The sequence below is a fragment of the Hylobates moloch genome, unplaced genomic scaffold, assembly GCF_009828535.3.
Source record: "Hylobates moloch isolate HMO894 unplaced genomic scaffold, HMol_V3 SCAFFOLD_1, whole genome shotgun sequence".
In the NCBI taxonomy this organism is placed as follows: Eukaryota; Metazoa; Chordata; class Mammalia; order Primates; family Hylobatidae; genus Hylobates; species Hylobates moloch.
In genome coordinates this window covers 232,247,428-232,267,422 of record NW_026652276.1, presented here as the reverse complement: position 1 = coordinate 232,267,422, position 19,995 = coordinate 232,247,428, and the positions used below count along the sequence as shown (strand labels likewise).

The following is a 19,995-nucleotide window of genomic DNA, read 5'->3' as shown; positions in this document are numbered from 1 at the left end:
CATCCAGCACCTTTAGACAGTAACAGCTATTCTCTTCACACTTTTATTTCTTTATTTTTAGTTTTAGAGACAGAATCTCTGTCACCCAGGCTGGAGTGGCCCCAGCATAGCTCACTGCAGCCTCAACCTTTGGGGTCAAGTAATCCTCCTTCCTCAGCTTCCTGAGTAGCTGGGATCAGAGGCGCACGTTGCTATGTATGCCCGGCTTTATCGTACCTTACAATTTACAGGTTATTTTCACATCTATTGTTTTCTTTTGAATCCAAAAGCAGCATTTTGTGGTATGATTCTGTTGTCTCCATTGGACAGATTAGGAAACTGAGGCTCAGAGGGTGGGAAGAGGCGAAAGCAGCTGTGGTTCACTAAACCCTTGCCATGCCGGCACATCAGAGGTCTCATTTCATTTGTTTTCACAGGAAGCCCTGTGGGTGTTTGTTCTGCTTCCAGTGCTTCCCCAGGCGGTTGCTGGCTCTGTTCTTGTCTCTCCGGGCTTTTCTGAGAGGCCATTCCAGTCTGCCACAGCTGGAGCAACCCTCTGCTCCACGCTTCCACACATCACCTCCGTAGCCCTATCCCCGTCTGATGGGCTCTGCATGTGTTTGCTTAAGTGAGTCTCACTCCTGCTTCTGGAATGCTTCTTGAAGACAGAGGCTCAACTGTGTTCCCTGCAGCACCTGCACCCGCTAGTCCAGGGCCTGGGCTCTGCTAGATAGAAGGTCCTCAATAATTTGTTTATTCACCAGTGAACAAGCCTCAGAGCCCATTGTGATCAGATGCTGTGGGTCTGGATTTAGCCCTTGAATATGCAGTTCCATCTGAGCAACGAAAAGGAAAAAAAATGATTTCCTTATACTGCGCTGCTTTCCCTGGAACTTGACTTCAAGAAGTAGTGCTTTGTCTAAGAGTCTCCCAAACAAATGCAATAAAACCCCAGCCTCTGTGCACAGCCAAGGGCGTTCCTGCCATGCCTGGGGCCAGCTGTGCCCAAGCAGTCCAGCCACACCTTCTCCACCAGCATTGGGAATGGGCGTAGAACCCCAAAAGGAGAATACTTCCCTTGTGAACAGACCATCTCTTCTAGGCTGAGCAGGGTCATTATCTAGAATTTACAAGGTGCTGGCTGTTTACACAGTACTTTGTTCTAATTTACTAAGGTAGCAAGGTCTAGAGCAAACATTCACACGCAGATACAAAAGTTGAATCAGAAAACCTTGGATTTATTCCCAGGTTTGCTGCTGACTTAGGGGATTTTTCTAAGGGTCATCTGACTTCTTGATGCCTGTAGAGCGAAGCTTGCCCTTGCTTTACTACACAGAGGTGTTGCAAAACTAAACGAGATGTTGTTGAAATGTCTCAGACACGTGGAATAATAGGGTGGACTTTATTCCCCAGTGCATTGTCACCTAAGACGTCTGTTTCACTAAATCCACTGCAAGAAGAGGAAGCTAAAGCAACCATAATGGGCCTTCAGCCCTGGGGGGCCCTTGTCCCCTGGTAAGTCCAGGGCTTACCTGTGTATTCCTCGAGGCTTGTGGTAGAAAAATAGGGCCTCAGGACTCTCAGGATCTTGCTACCCACCCTAGCCACACTGTTGGGATTTTTCAAATCTGGAGGGAAGCCCCTATGTGTTCTCTGCTTCCGGCCGAAGCACTATGTCCCCATCCCAATTGTCCTTAGGTTTCTAGAAAACACAAAAGCCATAGGGGCTTGCTGGCTCTCCCATCCCTCCCCTGAAGCAAAAAGTAAAAGGAGAGATTGGCCGGGCGTGGTGGCTCACGCCTGTAATCCCAGCGTGATTGGGAGGCCGAGGCGGGCGGATCAGAAGGTCAGGAGATCGAGACCATCCTGGCCAACATGGTGAAACCCCATCTCTACTGAAAATACAAAAATTAGCTGGGCACGGTGGCATGTGCCTGTAATCCCAGCTACTCGGGAGGCTGAGGCACGGAGTCGGAGGGTGCAGTGAGCCAAGATCGTGCCACTGCACTGTAGCTTGGCAACAGAGTGAGACTCCATCTCAAAAAAAAAAAAAGAGAGAGATTTCCTGCTTGAAGTGGGAGAAAGGAAAGTGGGAATGAGTGCTGTGGGTCAAAAGATGCTAATATATTGCAGTCTGAATCCGCAGGACCTCAGAATGTGACCTCATTTGGAAGCAGGGCCATTGCAGGTGTAATTAGTTAAGATGAGGTCATCCTGGAGTAGATGAGCCCCTGATGCATAAGGACCAGTGTCCTTATAAGAAGATGGCCTGGCCGGGCACAGTGGCTCACGCCTGCAATCTCAGAGCTTTGAGAGGCCGAGGCAGGAGGATCACTTGCTTCCAGGAGTTTGAGACCAGCTTGGACAACATCATCAGACCCATCTCTACTGAAAACAAAAAATTGTCTGGGCATGGCGGCGCACACCTGTAGTCCCAGCTACTGGGGAGGCTGAGGCAGGAGGATCCTTTAAGCCCAGGAGGTTGAGGCTGCAGTGAGCCGTGATCAGACACACAGAGGATCCCCATGTGAAGATGGAGGATTAGAGTGATGCACCTAAAGCCGAGGAACATGAGGGTTTGCAGCAACCACCAGGAGCCAGGAAGAATTTCCTGCAGGCTTCAGAGGGAGCACGGCCCTGCAGGGAAACTAATGTAGACAGATATTGAAAAGCACAGATTATGCCTCAAAATATTTCTCCTCATCTCCACAAATCACAAGGAAAAAATCAAAAATTACTGAAGTTACTAGTTAGTTGGTTAGCAGAGGGACAGTAGATTTGGACTTTTTTTTTTTTTTTAAGGCCAAATTTAGCAGTGGGGGACTATATACCAATTTTAGTGACACTAATGTTAATAAGTTCTGGTAACTCAACACCATCGGACCAGCTGATTCTGACTCCAAAGAAGAGGTAGAGGATGAGTACAGGCCATCAGGGAAGAAATGAGGACAGCTTTTTGGGACCACAGCAGGGGTATGTTTGAGGGAGTTGCAGAAATGAGGCTGGACAGGCAGCGTGAAGTGTTGAATGCCGAAGGTCTTTAAAATGATTGATTGGTTTTATTCATGGGAAACCAATTTAAGTTTTAAAGCTGGGAATTGCTATAGCAAATGCAGTTATTTAACAAAATGTAGTAAAAAAAAAAAAAAAAAAGGGTTCTGAAATTAGAACCAAGTCCAAAGGCTGATTTCCCCGCTCACTAGCTGTGTGACTTAAATTAGTTCACCTCTCTGGGAATTAAGCTTTCTCAAGCCCTAAAAACAGATACTGGGGGAATTCTGGGGAGATGTACAGAAGTGGTAGCAGCAGTCTTTGGATTTACTCAAATCCCCAAGTAAAAACATACAGAACAACTAAGTAGGAAAAGCAAACACCCATGCACAGCATTTACAAAATAATTAGGTGTCGAGTGTCCCCATCAACCCCCAAATACGTGCAGGTGGGACCAATCACTAACGCCGTAAGACCTGAACAGTGTTAGCACCTGCGTGGGAGAATGCAGGGGAGTAATGGGGCATCTAACAGCACAATAGGCAGAACCCAGCCGGGCTGGTTGGTTTGAGGACTTAGGACGGTGACTGAAACTGGGAGGGGCTTTGTCTTTGTCTATTCCAATAGAGAATATGAGGCTTCTGCTGGAAAACCTTCAAGGGCAGCATTGGTCCAACCTTCTAAACTCTTGAAACTGTTCCACAAGGGCCCCTGCCTGGATAGAGCCCCACACTAAGGAGAAATGTCTTGGAGTAAAATCAGGATTGAGCAGAAGAGGGAGAACGGAAGTGAAGAAAAGAGAACGTCCAGATAAAAGCAGGGAAACCACGCCAGTAAACCCCGGCAAGCAAGCTGCTACATGAAAACCACAGAAGGATCTCTGTTAAGTTAAAAAGAAAGAAGAAGCTATTTGAACCAAGCCTTCTTATAAAAGTCAGGAAAACCAACTTCATATAAAAAGTAGCAGCAGAAAAATATCGAGATCAAATCTCATATAAAGGTACTATTTAGAAAAAGAACAAGAGTAGAATAGCATCCTTAAAAACTGTGGGGGTGTGCTGGAGGACGTGCTCACTGGGCAGATCAAAGCTGTAATATTGCATCTCCATTGTTGCATAACAAATTGCCACAAACTTCATACATTTATTACCGTGTAGTTTCTGTGGGTCAGGAGCCCAGGCACAGGTTAGCTGGGTCCTCTGCTCAGGATCTCACAAGGCTGAGGCTGCAATTTCACTGGGGCTCAGGGGCCTTTTCCAAGCTCACTGGTTATTGGAAGGATTCAGTTTGTTGTGATTGTAGAACTAAGACCTTTAGCTTCTAGAGGCTGCCCACTAGTCCCTGCCACATAGCCCCTTCATGGCCCAGCAGTTGACTTCTTCAAGGCCAACAGGAGAGTGTCTCGGCTGCTTTGAATCTCTCTGACTTCTCTGTATCTGACCTCTAGGCTCTCATTAAAAGGAGTCATATGATTAGGTCAGGACCACTCTGACCATCTTGATTAACTTAAAGCCAGCTGATTTAGAGTCTTAATTACATCTGCAAGCTCCCCTCATTTTTGCCATATAATGTAACCTAATTCTGACAATAATACTCCTTCATATTCAATAGGTCGTGCCCATGCTCAAGGGAAAGGAATTATGCATGGCATGTACACAGGTGGGGGCTATATTAGAATGTATTGAAAAAAGCTAAAAGCATTAAGAAAATGACATAGATACAAAAGAACAACATAAATTAAAATTAGAAAGTGAGTTGACAGATATAAAAAAGAACTAGGAAGAACCATCTTAGAACCAAAGATTAAACTAGAAGAAACACAAGAAAAAAATGCAACCGATAACGAGAAGGAAAATAGAAGGGAAATTTAAAAATCCAAAAAGGACAAATAAAACAGTAAGAAGGTTCAAGAGTGTGACAAATAGTGAAGATAGACAAAGAAGACCCAACACATGAATAACAAGAGTCCCTGAAGAAGAAAACCAAAGCAAGGGGTCAGAACAAATAGTAAAAACTATAGTTCAAAAAACTAAAGGAAACTAAAGAAAGCATTTCTGAAATAACAAAGATTTAAAACTCTATATTGAAAGAGAACACCTGAAAATATTGACCCATGCAAATCAACACCAAAACATATTCTAGTAAAATTACAGGACTTCAAAGAAAAAGAAAAAATAAACTTTGAGTATCTAGATAAAAGAGAGAAACTGACTTCCAAAGAATAGTAGGTTATCATAAGGCTTTTCAACAGCAATACTTTATGCTGCAAGAGTAACAAATCTGAGTTATTCAAAGAAAGAAGATGGGAACCTGACACGGTTTGGCTCTGTGTCCCCACCCAAATCTCATCTCGAGTTGTAATCCCCATAATCCTCATGTGACGAGGGAGGAACCAGGTGGGAGGTGATTGGATCATGGGGGCAGTTTCCCCCATGCTGTTCTCATGATAGTGAGTGAGTTCTCATGAGATCTGAGGGTTTTATAAGGCAGTTTTCCCTGCTCTTGCTTACTCTCTCTCACCTGCCACCATATAAGATGTGCCTCTTTCCCTTCCATCACAATTATGAGTTTCCTGAGGCCTTTCAGCCATGTGGAACTGTGAGTTAATTAAACCTCTTTTCTTTATTAATTTATAGGAGTTTTCACACTGCTATAAAGGCACACCCAAGACTGAGTAAATGGACTGATACAGAACCTAAGATTTTATATGAAGCATAAACCTTTTTAATTATAAAGAGCACACATCATTATCAGCATGGAAGAACTCAGATAATATTGTTCCTTTGACTTCTTTTGAAGGAATCTACTAGAGAATAAGTTTCAGGCAACTAAATTTCTGCAAATATCAACAGAAGGACTGGTGATGAGAAGTATGCAGTTACTTGTAAAACCAAGATGAGTGAGGAGTTAAAAGAAGAGATTGTAAAATGTGATACCTATATAATCAGATGATTATGACAAATAAAGAATGGAGATAACATATATAAACAACATTTTAAGTGTTTTAATAATGATAATGTGGTAGTATTAGCATTGTTCTGAGAATATAGTGTGTAGGGTAAAGCAAATGTATAATTATGAGATATTTTAATTCTATTATCCCACATATCTTTGAGAAGTAGGATTCTCAGTGTGGGGGAAAGAAGATACAGGTGGAATATAGAAACGGTTAAGTAAAAACCTTGTTTTTTCTCAATCTGAATATAAAAATCTTCTATTAACCCAAGATATACAGATTGAGTAGATAGATATCACATCTATCTATCTATCTATATCTATCTATCTATCTATCTATCTATCTATCTATCATCTATCTATCTTCTACCTGCCTATCTATTTATGTATCTATCTATCTATCTCTAGGTCCTATTAGGTCTGTCTCTCAAGAGAACCCTGATGGATACAGGCATACTGATTTTTATTAACCTAATTAATTCCACTTTATTAATTTAGAGGGGTGGGTAAAGGCATCTATAAATCACCATCAGTGCTGGGCTTCACCCCGTCTTGGGATGACTTTCCAAATATTATGGGGATTAGTTGGCTCAGTATAAGGTTAAACTTGAATTTTTCTGCATCAGAGTTTAGGTTTTGACATAGATTTGCTGATGTCAGTCTTCATGCCCATGTGACTCTTACTGGCTGAATTTGAGACAAGAAAATAAGACAGCGGAAGTTTCCAGTAGCCCAATCCTTGAATACAGTGTCTACGTTGAGAGATAGGGCCGTAACTGCCTATGTGATTAATTTTTAAGAACTTGGAAAATACTTAACTTTAAAAAGAACAACAACATCCTCACCTACTTATGTGGCTAGTGCCTAACTCCAGCTTAGAATTCTTCAAAGGTTTGACTCTTGTTAACAGTTTTACTCATCATTTTAGTGTGAAATACAGTTTCCTTACTGGCCTCAGAATAGCCAAGATACAGTCTTCCATCCTGGGCTAAACAGCCTGGTGCTCTTCCTTCAACTTGCAGTCCCTACAACACTGTGATTAGAAGGCATTTCAGGACAGCAGAGCAAAGGGCCAGGAACTGCTGTCTGTTGGTGAGTGCGACCACAAAGCAAATGAAAACTGGGCGGTAGAAGGCCAGAAGTGGGAAAATGATGCACTGTGGGTTTTTTATTTTATTTAATTAACTAATTAATAATTAATTAATTTTGAGACAGGGTCTCACTCTGTCACCCAGACTGGAGTGCAGTGGCACAATCTCAGCTCACTGCAACCTCCGCCTCCCAGGGGCAAGCGATTCTCCTGCCTCAGCCTCCCGAGTAGCTGGGATTACAGGTGCACGCCACTACTGCCCAGCTAATTTTTGTATTTTTAGTAGATACAGCGTTTCACCTCGTTGGCCAGGCTGGTCTTGAACTCCTGACCTCAAAGGATCCACCTGCCTTGGCCTCCCACAGTGCTGGGATTACAGGCATGACCCACTATGCCTGGCCTAGTTTTTATTTTTTAATCTTAATTACACAAATTAAACAAAAGCTGGTTGAAAAGTCAAATTGAAGAGATAAACATTGGACAAAGACTTCTTATTAAGACAAATAAACAAAAAGCTGTTTGCTCCTAACTCCCTCTAGGAGCAACTACTTTAAAAACATTTTTCAAATGGGTTCTTTAGATATATACCTCCATATCACATATCTCTATGGGCTTTTCAAGGTTAAGTGGCTCTACATTTTATAACTGATCCAATTTCCAATGCTTGATATTCAATGATTTTTGAAAGAGAGAAGAACCCAGTGCCATAGTTTTGAAAGCTCTAAATATTGAGCCAAGAAATCTTCTATTGGCAAGGTACTAAACAAATGTCCAGATGATGGCAGTTCATTACTCAAAGTTATCATGGCAGGTGTATTTGTTCATTTTCTGTTGCTATAACAGAATACCTGAGGCTAGGTAATTTTTTTTTTAAAAAGAGATTTATGTGGCCCACGATTCTGGAGGCTGGGAAGTGCGAGATGCATGCCGCTGCTGTCTGCTCAGCTTCTGGTGCTGCTTCACCTTGTGGCAGAAAAGCAGAAAGGCAAATGGATGTGCGTAAAAGGAACGAAACATGAGGACAAGCCTCACTTTATAAAAATCCCACACTCAGAGTAACTCATCCAGTCCTGTGAGAGCAAGAATTAACTCAACAAAGACACTAGACACAGCATTAATCTATTTATGACGAATTTGCCCTTTTGAAGGTCCCACTAGCTCTCAACGCTGGCAACTACATGAGTTTTAGGCAGGACAAACCACAGACAAACCACAGACAAACCATAGCAGCAGGTTTGAAGGGCAGAGCTGAAATACTAGAGTCAATGTCCAGGAAATGTGTATTTTATTTTATTTTATTTTATTTTATTTTATTTTATTTTTGAGACAGAGTCTTACTCTGTCACCCAGGCTGGAGTGCAATGGCATGATCTCCACTCACTGCAACCTCTGTCTCCCAAGTTCAAGCGATTCTTGTGCCTCAGCCTCCCAAGTAGCTGGGATTACAAGTGTGTACCACCACACCTGGCTAAACTTTTTGTATTTTTAAGTAGAGAAAGGGTTTCACTATGTTGGCCAGGCTGGTCTCAAACCCCTGACCTCAGGTGATCTGCCTACCTTGGCCTCTCAAAGTGTTGGGATTATAGGCGTGAGCCACCGCATCTGGCCAGAAAAGTGTATTTTAAATTCTTTCTTAAAATGTTGCCTTTTGCAGACTTAAAATACTCTCTGTTGGAGCATTTGTAGTGTTTGGCATGAGAATATCCCTGTAAGACATTCTTTGAACTACTACGGCTGAGCAAAAAGGACGGCATGGAGCACAGGGCAAAGGGCCCACCCCAAAGGTGTCTTTTATTCCTTTGACATCGATTCTTCACCTTGAAGGTTAAGACTTATGAAAAGTCAATCCCTTCTAGGAGGGAGTATGGTGGTTCCCACAGAGCTGATAATGACCTTCCAGGATCCTTTCTCCAGATCCATTTGAATGGAAGAGAAGAGCCTAAATTCCTGTCAGGAAGTCTATTTCATCTCCCTGTGCCCCCAAGATTTCCTAGTCTCTCCTTCCCTCCCAGTCCCACTTTGGAAGGGATTGGGGACACAGTGTTAGCCTATGAAAGCTGTTTAATGACAGCAGCCAGTGTTAACTTCTCAACCACAGTATAACATATATATATAAATTATACTATTATTTATTTATTTATTTATTTATTTATTTTGAGACAGGGTCTCACTCTGACACCCAGGCTGGAGTGCAGTGGCACAGTCACAGCTCACTGCAGCCTCCGCCTCCCAGGTTCAAGCAATTCTCTTGTCTCAGCCTCCCAAGTAGTTGGGATTACAGACGTGTGCCACCATGCCTGGCTAATTTTTGTGTTTTTAGTAGAGACAGGGTTTTGCCATGGTGCCCAGGCTGGTCTCAAACTCCTGACCTCAAGTGATTTGCCCACCTCGTCCTCCCAAGGTACAAGGATTACAGGCGTGAGCCACCGCGCCTGGCCTAAATTATACATATAATTTTAAATTGTAAGGACACTATTAGATAGTTATATAAATTATACAGAACATCGTCATGATTTCAAATGTCACAGTGAAGCCTCGGCTGCACAGTTCTTTGGGGTTTCGTTGGCCCGATGCTTCCCGCTCCCCACTTCACATCTTTTCGTGGCCCCGCTTTGTAATTTGGTTGCCCTACTAAAGAAAGTCCCCTCTCCTTACACACTCTTCCTCCAAGCCATAATGCCTTTTCTCTTAGATTTAGCTTTCTGGAGAAACTTTAGAGGTACACATTCAAAACTTTAAAAGCCCTCCAGGAGTGATATGGTTCACGTCTCTTCACTTTAGACAGTACTTCGGGAAGAATGGAGACTTTACAGCCTTAAGTCTCCTCGCCCAAGAATGTGACTGCCTCTCCATTTATTCCAGTTTTCTTTGAGTCTCATGCTCATTCTACATTCATCTAGGAGCTGCATGTTGCTCACTTATGCCTTGATTTCATGAATCACATATTTCTTCCCTTTAACTTTCTAGCTGGTTATTGTTATTACAGTTTTAAAAAGCAAAAGTTTTGTGTATTTATTTTCCAGCCAGTCGCTTTATAGAATTACCTTACTGGTTATAAGAGTTTTTCAGTCGATTTTAATTTGTTTACTGGGTAGGTGATTATATTATCAAATAGAAAATCTTGACTCCTTTTTAATGCTTACGATTCTTGGTTTATCCAGAACTTAATGAGAATACCTCTCTTGCTTCAATGACTCTGTTGGGTATTTTTTATTACGTTATGGAAATAACATTTGATTACTGTTTTACCATGGATTTGTTTAATTCAGGGAAGAATGCTGGTTTGGTTCGGATGAAGGCTCTGTATGAAGCCAGGTTGCACCAAGCATGCAGAACATGGAATGCTGTGCCTTAGGAAGACAAATCTGATATCCGTGTGTGAGGGGGCCTGAAGGCTGAGATCAGAGATGGAGAAACCAGGCAGGTGGAGCCTCAAAGGAGAAGTTAATAGACAGCTACACAAATAAGAATTCCAAGGAAAAAAAGGCTGGGCGCGGTGGCTCACGCCTGTAATCCCAGCACTTTGGGAGCCTGAGGCGGGTGGATCACCTGAGGTCAAGGGTTTGAGACCAGCCTGGCCATCGTGGCGAAATCTCGTCTCTACTAAAAATACAAAAATTAGCTGGGCAGGGTGGTGGGCACCTGTAGTCCCAGCTACTTGGGAGGCTGAGGCAAGAGAATTGCTTGAACCTGAGAGGTGGAGGTTGCAGTGAGCCAAGACTCACCCTGGGTGACAGAGCCAGACTCCATCTCAAAAACAAAACAAAACAAAACAAACAAAAACAAACAAACAAACAAAAACCCAGCAACAGAGGAGAAAGAAGAGACACCAAATGAAAGAAAGAAATAGAAGGAGTATTTCCTAAACTGGAGGAAGACTTTATCTTCAACTAGAAAGGAACCACTAAGTGCTGATTTTAAAAAAATAATAAAGGAAACCTCGTCCAGACTTATCCTGGTGAAAGTTTTTAATGTTAAGGATAAAGGAAACAAAATACATGTATTAATGAAAAAAAACGTGTCTACAAAGGGAAAAAGTTAGATATACATTAGACTTTTCTACAACATGAAAGGCCAAGTGGAGCAACAGCTACAGAATTTTAGGTCAATAGATTGTGATTTCCGTAATCTACGTCCAACCAAGTTACTCAGTTGCAAGTGCAGCCGAAAGAACTGAGATCTACGAGGACTCATAAATACCTATTCCTGGAAAAGTGCTCTACCAAAAACTCCAGGTATCACTGTGTTTATAACTGAACATTTATACAATTTTAATGTATTTTATATAAGTAATTATGTGCATGTAATAGAAGTTTTGACTGTACATAAAGTATAAAATGAAAAGTAAAAATCTTTCTCCCTATAATATATTGATAGTCTCCTTCTCTCAGAGTTAGCCCATTTTAACAAATTTTGTTTCTGTTCTTCCAGTGATTACTTTTTAAAAAAATTTTTTTCTTTCTTTCATTTATTTTTCCCACTTGTATTTTAAGTTCAGGAGTACATGTATAGGATGCACAGGTTTGTTACATAGGTAAAGGTGTGCCATGGTGGTTTGCTGCACAAACCATCCCGTCACCTAGGTATTAAGCCCAACATTCATTAGCTGTTCTTCTCGATGCTGTCCTTCCTCTTAGCCCCAGCCCTCCAACAGGCCCCAGTGTGTGTAATTCCCCCTCCACCTTGTGTCCATGTGTTCTCATCATTCAGCTCCCACTTATAAGCGAGAACATGTAATATTTGGTTTTCTCTTCCTGTGTTAGTTTGCTCAGGATAATGGCTTCCAGCTCCATCCATGTCCCTGCAAAGGACACGATCTCATTCCTTTTTATGGTTGCATAGTACTCCATGGTGTATATGTACTACATTTTCTTTATCTGGTCTATCACTGAAGGGCATTCAGGTTGGTTCCATGCCTTTGCTATTGTGAATAGTGCTGCAATGAACATATACGTGCATGTATCTTTATAATAGAATGATTTATATTCCTTTGGACATATACCCAGTAATGGGATTGCTGGGTTTGCTAGCATTCCTATACACTAACAACAGTCAAGCAGAGAGCCAAATCATGAATGAACTCCCATTCACAATTAGCACAAACAGAATAAAACACCTAAGAATACAGCTAACAAGGAAAGTGAAGGATCTCTTCAAAAGGAATTATAAACCACTGCTCAACGAAATCAGAGATGACACAAACAAATGGAAAAACATTCCATGCTCATGAATAAGAAGAATCTATATTGTGAAAATGGCCATACTGCCAAAAGCAATTTACAGATTCAATGCTGTTCCCATTAAACTACAATTGTGATTCTTCACAGAATTAGAAAAAACTATTTTAACATTCATATGGAACCAAAAAAGAGCCCAAATAGCCAAGATAATTCTAAGCAAAAAGAACAAAGCTGGAGGCATCATGCTACCCAGCTTCAAACTATACTACAAGGCTACAGTAACCAAAACAGCATGGTACTGGTACAAGAACAGACACATAGACCAATGGAACAGAATAGAGAACGCAGAAATAAGACCACACACTTAAAACCATCAGATCTTCAACAAACCAGTGGTTACATTCTAACTATAAATATGTGCTAATTAATTTTTAGACAGTATTATTGCCAGAAATGGGTTTTATCTCTCTTCCCTCCTCTTTCTCATCCTCTGCCAAGTTTTTTAAATTATGTTTTTGCTTTTGGCTCATCCATTAATTGCATCTATAATTTTAAAAATATAAAAGAAACCAAAACATCTATTCTCAATCCATGAACTAGATAGTTAAGTCGCAGGACTGAGCACTTCCCACTTCTCTCTACCTCTTCTCACCTTCCTGTGTCTTTCAGCCTCACTAATCCTTTTGCAGTTAAGATTTATAGCTTCTATATCCTGTTCTATGACTTTAAAATATTTTTCTACAGGTTAATTCCAAATATTGAAAACCAATTTTATTGGTTCAGTTGCAGTTAATAGGAACCATGGTGGCTATTTTAAACCAAAAGAGATTTACTAGAAGGAACTAGATGCTTTCAAATGTTTTCAAAGGGCTGGCAGAAAAGGCTCTAGGTGGGACTTTCAGGAACGACCCCCACAAGTGTCTGGCCAGGCCAGCTGCCATCTCTGCCCCCACAGGAAAGTGGAGAAGTGAGACGTGCTGTGGGTTCCAGGAAGCCAGTTCGAGTGTGACACAAGAGTCAAGAAGTTGCCCCTCAAGCTTTTATAGGCTCCTGAACCATGCTGCAAGAGCAACGTCCACCTCAGAAAAAAAACAGAAGCCTGATGCCCTGTCTCTGGGCATCATGGTGCTGTTAACGCTGCCGCAGAAAAAAACAGCAGACAACCCAGTGCCTTGGTGACCACGCTTGTTAGCAGAAAGAGCAGACAAAAAGAGAGCGGACAAGCACACATTCGCCCCACTTCTGCCTTCCGTAAAGCACATCTGGTGGCCAAACATAAATCACAAATGCAACTCCACTGGGAGGGAGTCTGAAACCGTAGGTTTTGCTTTTTAGCCTCTGTAAAACAGGGAAGAGCACTAAGAAGACAGTGGACCTCCACTGAGGGCCATTCCATGCAACCCATCTGCCACGCCAGGTGTCTGCAATGAAGCCAGGATGCACCACTGGACCCACCAGTGAGAGAACAGACACGCCTGCTGCTGCTATGCCCAAAGCTGACGCCAATGGATTCTCTCTTCTTATGCCTTTAATTGCTCCAAGTCATTCTACATTGAAGTTTGCTTCTCATTAGATCACAGGTTTCTTATAGATTTTTATTCTCCTGGAGTTCCAACAGACTTTTTGCGTGTGTGTGTTTGACAAAATAATACTCTGCACCTGATCACTAGGTCATTTGGCTTCGTAATCCTCTGTCATCTGCCTAGGCAATGAATTCATCTTGAAGTACTCTGAGTTTCTGCTCTAACTGGCATCATTGAAGCAATATTTTTTTTATTTGTTTGTTTGTTTTTGAGACGGAGTCTCGCTCTGTCACCCAGGCTAGAGTGCAATGGCACGATCTCTGCTCACTGCAACCTCCGCCCCCCTGAGTTCAAGTGATTCTCCTGCCTCAGCCTCCCAAGTAGTTGGGATTACAGGTGTGCACGACCATGCTGGGCTAGTTTTTGTGTTTTTAGTAGAGATGGAGTTTCTTTTTTCTTTCTTTTTTTTTTTTTTTGAGACGGAGTTTCACTCTTGTTGCCCAGGCTGGAGTGCAATGATGCAATCTCCGGCTCACCGCAACCTCTGCCTCCTGGGTTCAAGTGATTCTCCTGCCTCAGCCTCCCAAGCAGCTGGGATTACAGGCACCACACCCAGCTAATTTTGTATTTTTAGTAGAGACGGGGTTTCTCCATTTTGGTCAGGGTGGTCTCGAACTCCCAACCTCAGATGATCCGCCTGCCTTGGCCTCCCAAAGTGCTGGGATTACAGGTGTGAGCCACCGCGCCTGGCACGAGACGGGGTTTCACCATATTGGCCAGGCTGGTCTCAGACTCCTGACCTTAGGTGATCCGCCCACCTCGGCCTCCCAAAGTGCTGGGATTACAGGCGTGAGCCACCGAGAACTGGGCTTGTGTATCCCTGTGTCCACCAGTCCTGCCCTAGGTGGAAGAGTATAATTTCCTCAGCACGGCGGCTCTCGTAGGCTGAGCACACGTCTCTGGAGGAAATTTCAGGCATAAGGCCATTGGCCACACACTCCACTAATATTTTTAACTTCTAAGAACTTCTCTCTGATTGCTACTTTTTACAACTTCTTGTTCTATAGACTAACACCTTGAATCTCTCCCATAATACCAGTTAGAAATATAAAAGTCTTTTATTTCCTAATGATCATGGTTTTCTCCTGGGTTCGTTGTTTTATTGGTTCATATTGATTCATGCCTTCTATGCTGTTGGTTTTTCTCAAGTACCTGGTAACCCTTGTTGTCTGTTCATATTTCTAAAAACTAGGCTGATTGACAGCAATGGCTGGCGCGGGTCTCCTCTGCTGATTGACAGCAATGGCTGGCGCGGGTCTCCTCTGCTGATTGACAGCAATGGCTGGCGCGGGTCTCCTCTGCTGATTGACAGCAATGGCTGGCGTGGGTCTCCTCTGCTGATTGACAGCAATGGCTGGCGCAGGTCTCCTCTGCAGTCTAGGCTTGCTGTCCCACTTCTCATCTCTCTAGAGGGAGCCCCTTACCTGGGTGGTGTGTGCCGAATGGCAGGATTCCCACAGGGCCCCGGGTCAGGGTGGCAGGATGCCCCTGCCCCCAGCAGCTGTCAGTGATGCAACCCTATCCTCTCAGCATTACCCTCTGCACACCCAAGGCTGCTGGCTTAGGTCAGTGCCCTAGTTTCCCGTGGCTGTCATAACATCTAGGGGTGGGTGACTTTGTTCCATGCCTTTCTCTTAGTTTCTGGTGTTGCCAGCAGTCCCTGTCTATGAGTGCACTTGGCTCTGATCGCTACCTCCATCGTTAGCCAGCCTCTCTCTATGTGTCTGTGTCTGTGTCTCATCTCTTCTTGTAAAGACATCAATCCCGGTGGGTGAAGACCCACCCTAATGGAGTCTGGCCTCATCTTACCTTAAATGCAACTCCAAAGACCCTATTTCTAAATTAGGACACATCCCCAGGTCTTGGGGGTTAGGACTTTAACATGTCTTTCTGGGGGACACAGTTCAACCCACAGCAGCCAGGTTCCTAGAGGTGGATCCTGAGACAGCGTGTACATGCATCTGGCTCACTCAGGAAAAACATCCAAGGGAGTAAGGGGAGCAGGAGGGGCGGGTGCTGCCTCAGGCAACGTCTAATCTGGACCAGATCCTGGGAGGGAGGGTGGTCTGCAGAGCTGTCCAGGCTCAAGCCGAGACCTGGGCTTGTGTATCCCTGTGTCCACCCGTCCTGCCCTAGGTGGAGGAGTATAATTTCCTCAGCAGGGCGGCTCTCATAGGCTGAGCACACATCTCTGGAGAAGATCTGGGGCGTACGGCCATTGGCCACGTACTCCAAGCAGCACAAGTGAGGAAAAGGGCAGTCTCCTCTCCGGAACTCCTACCACAGTGCTCATTCTACCCTCCCTGTCTCTAAGCTCTGTTTTCTATTTGATCTCTTTTTATTTATAATAAGATGCATTTCAGAAACATTATACTAATTGGCACTCCCACCAGCAGAGTATGTGTATTTAAATGACTGCACAATTTTTTAATTATCCTGTTATTTTTTCTTAAACTGATGCAAATCTGTTTTGGAAACCAGATAACATAATATAATATAAGTGTATGTATATAAACATACACAGACCTATACATCTGTTTGTATATATACATATGTGTATACACACAGATACAGATAAATATCTTTCTCCAAATAATCTTAACAGTCTGGGCACCAATATGAATGCAAAAGGCCTTTATTGCCTCTTCTACAGAACAGTGATAAGGAAACCAATTACAAAGGACAGAAGAGTGAAGTCTGGATACCACTCGCATCACGTAATTAACGTGAACATCAGAAACGAAACACATCAGAGTTGTGCCCCACCTGTTAGGATGCAATGAAAAAAAACCACAGCATCAAACAGACTCTTCTATTGTCCCCATAAACTACTGAGGTTTCCTAGAAAGTCAAATGTCTCAGCCTCGAATCTACCATTAAACAGTTCAGTAAGAAAAAAAGTGTTATTTGCATAGTACTTGCAACTTTTCTATAAGCTTGACATTGTTTCAAAATAAAACGAAAAATATATGGTCAGAGGCACAGTGGGGGAGGAAGGGAGGGCGTCATCACCCCTAAACATCGTCAAAGGCCCTACTCTTGGTTCCAGGTTCTGCTGTCGTCTTCAATTGTTAATAATTTTCAAAGGGGCGCTGTGTGTTCATTTTGCAGGTGCCCCACCGATTATGTAACCAGTGCCAGGAGCGGCTCCCCTGTTGCTAATCTCTGGCTTTCCTTTTCTTGGCGCACATTTCTTTGTTGCATACGTGCGGGTGAGCATTTCTGAATCCTGACACTGGGACCTCTCCCTTCCAGATCTGCATGAGTCGGCTATGCTGGAGGACGGGAGACGCTGCTGACTCAGATTCTTCTCCAAGCTCAACAAGCCCTCGTGGTTGGCCTAGGCAATAAGCAGAGCTTAGATAGGCCCATGTGCGAAATCTTTGGCGGGGGGGAGTTCTGCCACTGGCTCCACGGATCTATCTTGGTTCAAGATGTTCCCTTGATGAATATGCAGATTATGTAAATTCTTCTCTTTTTTCAGCAGCTTAACCACTAGGTTGGAACCACGGCCAAGTTCAGTTTTTCCTCTGGATATCAATCAGTTCTTCTACCTCAATGCCTGACATTTCTTTAGTCTTCAAGTCCTTCTTCTTCCTCTTTGTTTGGCTGAAGGAAGAATAACCATAACGGTGGTTAGGAGCTGGGGTTAAATCCAGTTCTGCCACCCACAAACTATGTGTCTTGAGCAAGTTACTTAACCTCTCTTTGCCTCAGTGTTATCGTCTGTAAAATGGTATTAATAATAACATCAGCCCTTCCCCAGCTTTAAATCTTTCCCTGACTACCCACCTGACAAAACCCAGATCCTTGATGAGGAGTGACAGGACCTTCCCTCCTTACCCCCCTGCGGCATCCAGAGCCCCTCCTGTCTCCGTCTGTGCTAGACGCTTTCTCACACTTGGCCTCATTTAGTTCTGGCCGTGGCTTTGCAGGGGGTATTATCTTCTCTATTTTACAGGCGAGGAACTCGAGCTTCCGAGGCTGAGGAACTTGCCCCACATGTCACTGGCCGGTGGGAGAGCTGGAGTCAACCCAGGACCTCAATGTCCTTCCTCTTCAGCATGTGCCCTGATGTCCCCATGTGCTCCAGCCCAAGCCAGATTTTCTGTGATTTCCAGAACATTCTGTGCTGTTTCGTTCCTCAGTTTGTCTATCTACAGCTCTCCTCCCCGGTGCATTCAGAAAGGGATGAGTACATACACTTGGCAAAAGTGGGGTGGGTGTGGGCGCGAGGGAACGGACGGTAGACAGGAGGGTGGGAGCGCTGGAGTAATAGAAGCAGTGTTTTCGGGAGGGTTTTTGAGCAGGGTGGGAATGTGCCCCCAAGCCCTCCCTTTCCTGAAGGTGGAGTTCTGGCTTTCTACGTGGGATTCTGAGACCGAAGCCTGTGGTTTCAGCATTTCAGACTGAGGTTGAAAAGTGCACAGAGCGCGTCTGCCTCTCATGGAGTTAAAAGCAGCTTCGTCTGGAGTGCAGCGGTCGTCATGGCGATGCATAATTACCAGGGCTTGACTGGAATTGGGAGTCACTGCCCAATCATTGATGATTGATCCGCACACCTTTCCTTTCTTCCCCTGCAAGAGATTTCCCTGGAAGACAGGCATAGCCACGAGAAGGCACTTCAGGCTGACATGATTCCTAACGCTCAATGTGAATCACTTTCTTTTCTTGACTGGGGCCAAAGAAAGATATTTTGTTGCCAAAGGCAGCTTATGATAGGGACCTAACGATTTGCAGTATTCCCCGGACATCCCCGGAGTTCCATTTCAAACCCCAGTGCACCAAGAGTCCTGTTTCACCTGCCAACTTCCTGACCCCACCTTGCACTTGGCTTCTTCAGGGCTTGCCCCTTCCTCTTCCCGAGAGTGGAGCCCTGAAGAAGCAGTGCCTAGGATTTCACAAGTCTCACCCTAGTAGTTATCCCAACCGTTACTATGATTTCATTGAACCTTACCCGTCCTTCAAGGCTCAGCTCAAGCTTCCTTGGTGAAGCACTCTCAGCGGGGAATGCACGCCTTCCGGCTTCCTCCACGACGCCCCACAGCTCTTGGCCTGTGCCATATTCATTCATTCATTCATTCATTCACTCACTCACTCAACATCAATTGACCACCTACTAAGTGCCAGGCAACCGTGCTGGGTTCTGGAGCCTGGACAAAACAGACAAACGTCTCTGTCCTCATGGGGCTTAAAACCTTGTGTGGAGCAGACAGTAGACATGGTATATAGGTAAGATAGGTAGTGCGTTAGAAGGTGACACGTGCCAAGGAGAAAAATAAGCAAAGGTGAGGTAGGAAGTGTCAGGAAAGGGGGCTTCCATTATTTATGTGTCTATTTTTTGAACACCACGAATCTGTGTGTCATCCTTGCATAGAGACTGGCTCATCTTCTCCATATTGTTCCAATTGTAGAGTATGTGCGGCCACACGAAGCACTGGGATTTCCATTTTAAAGAGGGGTCCAGGAAGGATTCACAGAGAAGAGACCTGTGAATGGAGAACTGCAGGGAAGGAGAAGGTGAGTCATCTGAGTGTTTAGATATAAGGACGTTCCAGGCAGAGAGGCCAGCCAGCACAAAGTCCCCGAGGTAGGAGGGAGCCTGGCATGTTGGAGTGACAGCTTCTGGAGTGGAGGGAAGGAGGGGATGAGCTGGGGGAGACAAGCTCAGAGAGGAGAGGAGGGCAGATCCTTAAGGCCCTGTGGGGCATTGCGGGGACACCGGCTTGTACGTGAGGGAGAAGCAGAGCCTTTGGACGGTTTCTGACAGATCACTCTGTTGCTTTGAGAATAGATCACAGTAGGGGCGGGGGTGGAAGTAGAAACCTGTCGCCACCTGACAGATGATCCAGTTTGGAGCAGGCTGGCACAGTTGGGGTGGTGACAAGTGGCCTCTGGCTGTGCTTTGATGGTAGGCCCACCTGTTTGGTGATGGATTGGAAATGGACATGAAGAAGGAATGAAGTGGGTATGAGGAATGTACCGGGGCAACTCTGCCATGGCCTGAGCCTCCGAAAGGCTGGCAAGGTCATGCAAGAGGGGAAGTGGAGGGTAAGACCAGCTGGGGGTGTGATGGGAGACCTGGGTTCCAGTCCGGGATGTTTATGAGACACCCAAGGGGAGAGGTCAAGGAGGTGTTTGGAGATACGGGTCTGGAGCTCATGGAGGGGTCTAGTCCATGGACCTCTTGGGAGTCATCACTGACGAGGTGATCTAT

General features: G+C 44.2%; 1 non-coding gene across 1 annotated transcript; it reads right to left on the bottom strand.

Moving 5' to 3' along the window:
• Positions 1-19,110: 19,110 nt before the first annotated feature.
• LOC116809861 (U6 spliceosomal RNA) lies at positions 19,111-19,216 on the bottom strand. Its single transcript, XR_004370032.1, has one exon. It is a non-coding gene; the product is annotated as a U6 spliceosomal RNA (small nuclear RNA).
• Positions 19,217-19,995: the final 779 nt, after the last annotated feature.